Source organism: Capricornis sumatraensis, chromosome 23 (assembly GCF_032405125.1).
Source record: "Capricornis sumatraensis isolate serow.1 chromosome 23, serow.2, whole genome shotgun sequence".
Classification (NCBI taxonomy): domain Eukaryota; kingdom Metazoa; phylum Chordata; class Mammalia; order Artiodactyla; family Bovidae; genus Capricornis; species Capricornis sumatraensis.
The window spans coordinates 499,922-505,671 of NC_091091.1; the positions used below are offsets into that span (position 1 = coordinate 499,922).

Below are 5,750 nucleotides of genomic sequence, written 5' to 3' on the forward strand. Positions count from 1 at the left end.
CTTAGTAATCAATGAAACAAATACGCAGAAAATCAACAAGGATGCAGAGGATCTGAATAATATATCACCAATTTGGCTTAAATGCATTTATACAAAACTTCACATAACAATAGTATATAACACACATTCTTTTCCAGTGGACATTCACCAAGAGACCATATTCTAGACCATAAAATACACCTCAGTGAACGTAACATAACTGACACCATACAAAGTTTATATTGTGATTCATTCACCAATGAATGTCTATTTGGCTATCTGCTAGGTCTCTGATAGTACCTTGATGATGATACTAATATTCAGTTCAGTTCAGTCTCTCAGTCATGTCCGACTCTGCGACCCCATGAATTGCAGCATGCCAGGCCTCCCTGTCCATTACCAGCTCCCGGAGTTCACTCAAACTCATGTCCGTTGAGTCGGTGATGCCATCCAGCCATCTCATCCTCTGTCATCCCCTTCTCCTCTTGCCCCCAATCCCTCCCAGTATCAGAGACTTTTCCAGTGAGTCAACTCTTCGCATGAGGTAGCCAAAGTGTTGGAGATTCAGCTTTAGCATCAGTCCTTCCGATGAACACCCAGGACTGATTTCCTTTAGAATGGACTGGTTGGATCTCCTTGCAGACCAAGGGACTCTCAAGAGTCTTCTCCAACACCACAATTCAAAAGCATCAATTCTTCGGCGCTCAGCCTTCTTCACAGTCCAACTCTCACATCCATAAATGACCACTGCAAGAACCATAACCTTGACTAGATGGAACTTTGTTGGCAAAGTTATGTCTCTGCTTTTTAATATGCTATCTAGGTTGGTTATAACTCTCCTTCCAAGGAGTAAGCATCTTTTAATTTCATGGCTGCAATCACCATTTGCAGCGATTTTGGAGCCCAAAATAATGAGGTCTGACACTGTTTCCACTGTTGCCCCATCTATTTCCCATGAAGTGATGGACCAGATGCCATGATCTTCGTTTTCTGCATGTTGAGCTTTAACCCAACATTTTCAGTCTCCTCCTTCACTTTCATCAAGAGGCTTTTTAGTTCCTCTTCACTTTCTGCCATAAGAGTGGTGTCATCTGCATGTCTGAGATTATTGATATTTCTCCTGGCAATCTTGATTCCAGCTTGTGCTTCTTCCAGCCCAGTGTTTCTCATGATGTACTCTGCATAGAAGTTAAATAAGCAGGGTGACAATATACAGCCTTGATGTACTCCTTTTCCTATTTGGAACCAGTCTGTTGTTCCATGTCCAGTTCTAACTGTTGCTTCCTGACCTGCATATAGGTTTCTCACGAGGCAGGTCAGGTGGTCTGTTATTTCCATTTCTTTTAGAATTTTCCACAGTTTATTGTGATCCACACAGTCAAGGCTTTGGCATAGTCAATAAAGCAGAAATAGTTATTTTTCTGGAACTCTCTTGCTTTTTCCCTGAGCCAGCAGATGGTGGCCATTTGATCTCTGGTTCCTCTGCCTTTTCTAAAACCAGCTTGAACATCTGGAAGTACACAGTTCACGTATTGCAGAAACCTGGCTTGGAGAAAATTGAGCATTACTTTACTAGCGTGTGAGATGAGTGCAATTGTGCAGTAGTTTGAGTATTCTTTGGCATTGCCTTTCTTTGGGATTGGAATGAAAACTGACCGTTTCCAGTCCTGTGGCCACTGCTGAGATTTCCAAATTTGCTGGCATATGGAGTGAAGCACTTCCACAGCATCATCTTTCAGGATTTGAAATAGCTCAACTGGAATTCCATCACCTCCACTAGCTTTGTTCATAGTGATGCTTTCTAAGGTCCACTTGACTTCACATTCTGGGATGTCTGGCTCTAGGTGAGTGATCACACCATCGTGATTATCTGGGTCATGAAGATCTTTTTTGGTACAGTTCTGTTTATTCCTTCCACCTCTTCTTAATATCTTCTGCTTCTGTTAAGTCCAGACCATTTCTGTCCTTTATCGAGCCCATCTTTGCATGAAATGTTCCCTTGGTATTTCCAAGTTTCTTGAAGAGATCTCTAGTCTTTCCCATTCTGTTGTTTTCCTCTATTTTTTTGCATTGATCACTGAGGAAGGCTTTCTTATCTCTCCTTCCTATTCTTTGGAACTCTGCATTCAAAAGTTTATATCTTTCCTTTTCTCCTTTGCTTTTTGCTTCTCTTCTTTTCACAGCTATTTGCAAGGCCTCCTTAGACAGCCATTTTGCTTTTTTGCATTTCTTTTCCATGGGGATAGTCTTGATCCCTGTCTCTGGTACAGGGTCACAAACCTCCATCCATAGTTCATCAGGCACTCTGTCTATCGGATCTAGTCCCTTAAATCTATTTCTTACTTCCACTGTATAATCATAAGGGACTTGCTTTAGGTCATACCTGAATGGGGTTGTGGGTTTCCCTACTTTCTTCAATTTAAGTCTGAATTTGGCAATAAGGGGATAGGTTTGTGCAAATGGTTTTTGCATTGTTGAAATTTGCCATTGGTATTGGAATACATTCTAAATAAATGTGGTTATGTTATACATCATTTTAATGTGCATTTATCACTATTTTTTTTGCTAATGACTTACTACTACATGCTACTTATTTTATATTTAATTTAGACTACGGAAAGCTCTGAAAGAGATGGGAATACCAGATCATCTTACCTCTCTCCTGAGAAACCTATATGTGGGTTAAGAAGCTACAGTAGAACCCTGCATGGAAAAACTGATTGGTTCAAGATTGACAAAGGAGTATGACAGAGCTGTCTGTTGTCACCCTGTCTGTTTAACCAATATGCTGAGCACATCATGAGAAATGCCAGGCTGGATAAGTTACAAGTTGGAATCCAGATAGGCAGGAGAAACATCAACAACTTCATATATGCAGATGATACCACTCTAATGGCAGAAAGCAAAGAGGAACTAAAGAGCCTCTTGATGACAGTGAAGGAGAAGAGTGAAAGAGCCAACTTAAAACTAAATAATAAAAAAAAAAAAAACTAAGATCATGGTATCCAGTCCCAATACTGCATGGCACATAGAAAGGGAAAAGGTGGAAGTAGTGACAGATTTCCTCTTCCTGGGCTCTAAAATCACTGCGGATGGTGACTGTGGCCATGAAATCAGAAGACAACCATTTCTTCGAAGGAAAGCAATAACAAACCTAGATAGTATGTTGAAAAGCAGAAACATTACTCAGCAGACATATGTCCATATACTCAAGGCTATGGTCTTCCCAGCGGTCACATATGGTTCTGAGAACTACATCATAAATAAGGCAGAGCACTGAAAAATTGATGCCTTCAAACTGTGGTGCTGGAGAAAACTCCTGAGAGTCCCTTGGACAGCAAGGAGATCAAACCAGTCAATCTTAAGAGAAATCAATCCTAAATGCTCATTGAAAGGACTGATGCTGAAGCTGAAACTCTAGTATTTTGTTCATCTGATGCAAACGGCTGATTCACTGGAAAAGTCCCTCATGCTGGGAAAGACTGAGGGCGGAAGGAGAAGAAGGCATCAGAGGCTGAGATGGCTGGATGGCATCACCGATGCAATGGATGTGAACTTGAGCAAACTTTGGGAGATGGTGAGGGGCAGGGAAGCCTGGTGTGCTACAGTCCATGGCTTTGCAAAGAGTCAAACATTATTGGGCAACCGAATAACACATGGAAATGATGTTAGACAAAAAGCAAATTTGAATGACTTTCTTATTTGGGTTCAAACTGGGTCAAAAAGCAGCAGAGACAACTCACAGCATCAACAATGCATTTGGCCCAGGAACTGCTAATGAACAGACAGTGCAGTGGTGGTTCAAGAAGTTCTGCAAAAGAGATCAGTCTTAAGATGAGGAGCAAAGTGGCTTGCCATCAGAAGTTAACAATGAACCAATATAATATTGTAAAGTAAAAAAATAATAATAAAATGAAATAAAATCTGAAAAAAAAAAGAAATTAACAATGACCAACTGAAAGGATCATCAAAGCTGATTCTCTTACAAGAAGTTGCCCAAGAACTCAACATCAACCATTCTACAGTCATTTGACATTTGAAGCCAACTGAAAAGGTGAAAAAGCTTGATAAGTGGGTGCCTCATGAGCTGACTGCAAATTGAAAAGATCATCATTTTGAAGTGTCACCTTCTCTTATTTTATGCAGCAACAATGAACCATTTCTCAATTAGATTGTAATGTGCGACGATAAGTGGATTTTATATGATAACCAGTAACAACCAGCTCAGTGTTTGAACAGAGAATAAGCTCAAGAGCAATTCCCAAAGCAAAACTTGCACCAAAAAATGGTCACGGTCACCATTTGGTGGCCTGATCTGCTACAGCTTTCTTAGTCCCAGTGAAGCCATTACATCCGAGAAATATGCTCAGCAAATCGATGAGCTGCACGGAAAACTGCAAGGCCTACAGCCAGTGCTGATCAACAGAAAGGGCCCAATTCTTCTCCAAGACAACATTCAGTCGCATGTTGTACAACCAACACTTCAAAAGTTGAACAGTTTAGACTATGAAGTCTTTCCTCATCCACCACATTCACCTAACCTCTCACCAACCAACTACCACTTCTTCAAGCATCGGGACAACTTTTTGCAGGGAAAATGCTTCCACAACCAGCAGGAGGCAGAAAATGCTTTCCAAGAGTCTGTCAAATCCCAAAGCGTGAATTTTTATGCTATAGCAATAAACAAACTTATTTCTCACTGGCAAAAATGTATTGATTGTAATGGTTCCCATTTTGATTAATAAAGATGTGTGTGAGACTACTTACAATGATTTAAAATTCACAGTCCGAAACCATAATTATGTTTGCACTGAACTAACAATTTGCCTAAGTCACAAGCTTCAACAAAATTTCCAAGCAATAAAAGATTTAATTAATGCCAATGAGGAGCTTATTCTGGAAGTAAAGACTATAGCTTTATCACCCACAACTACTACCATGTGTATTGTTGAGTGAGGCTAAGAAAAATTAAAGTTATGTGTGTGCTCAGTTGCTCAGTCATGTCTGACTCTCTGCAACGCCATGGACTATAGTCCACCAGGCTCCTCTGTCCATGGGATTTTCCAGGCAAGAATACTGGAGTGGGTTGCCACTTTCTACTCTAGGGGATCTCCCCAACCCAGGGATAGAACCTATGTCTCTTTCATCTCCCACAATGGCAGGCAGATTCCTTAACACTGTGCCACCTGGGAAGCCCAAATACTAAGCTTGGTCTCTGCTAAAGCTACTTTTGAGAGATTCAGGCTTCCTCTCCACATCAGGATTCAGAATGGAAACACCAAGTGTTCCATGTTATGTCCCTATCTGTCAGCAACTCTTTGGTTCCTCAAACTACAGCACTCACACTGCATAAATGATTGGTCTTTTGGCTTTTCACAGCCTGGCTATCACTTTAGGTGACAGTTTGGACCTGGGATACTATAGTCCATTGTACAGACCTCACATGTCAATGCAAAAACTATTGGGCTATACTGTGACCATGCTGCCACCCACACTTATTCAGGCTTGATAGCACTATGGCCATATCCAAGCTAGCTGGTAAAATAACTCATCTTCATCTTGATGGCAAATTTTCTTACAATGTCTGAAGCAGCTCCTATTGGCTATTCTGAAATTTGCATAATATAGGAGGCAGTATACATGCCAGCCGGATTCCCTGACCACCAGGTGACCTCAATACATTTGATAAACATATTCATGAGGGAGAAGCATTTCAGTCCAACTCACCAACACAACCAGATTTTCACTTCAGTCACACTACTGACCTGAAC

General features: G+C 40.9%; 1 pseudogene; it reads left to right on the forward strand.

Moving 5' to 3' along the window:
* The first annotated feature begins 3,635 nt into the window (after positions 1-3,635).
* Positions 3,636-4,721, forward strand: LOC138070124 (histone-lysine N-methyltransferase SETMAR-like; annotated as a pseudogene).
* The last annotated feature ends 1,029 nt before the right edge of the window (positions 4,722-5,750 follow it).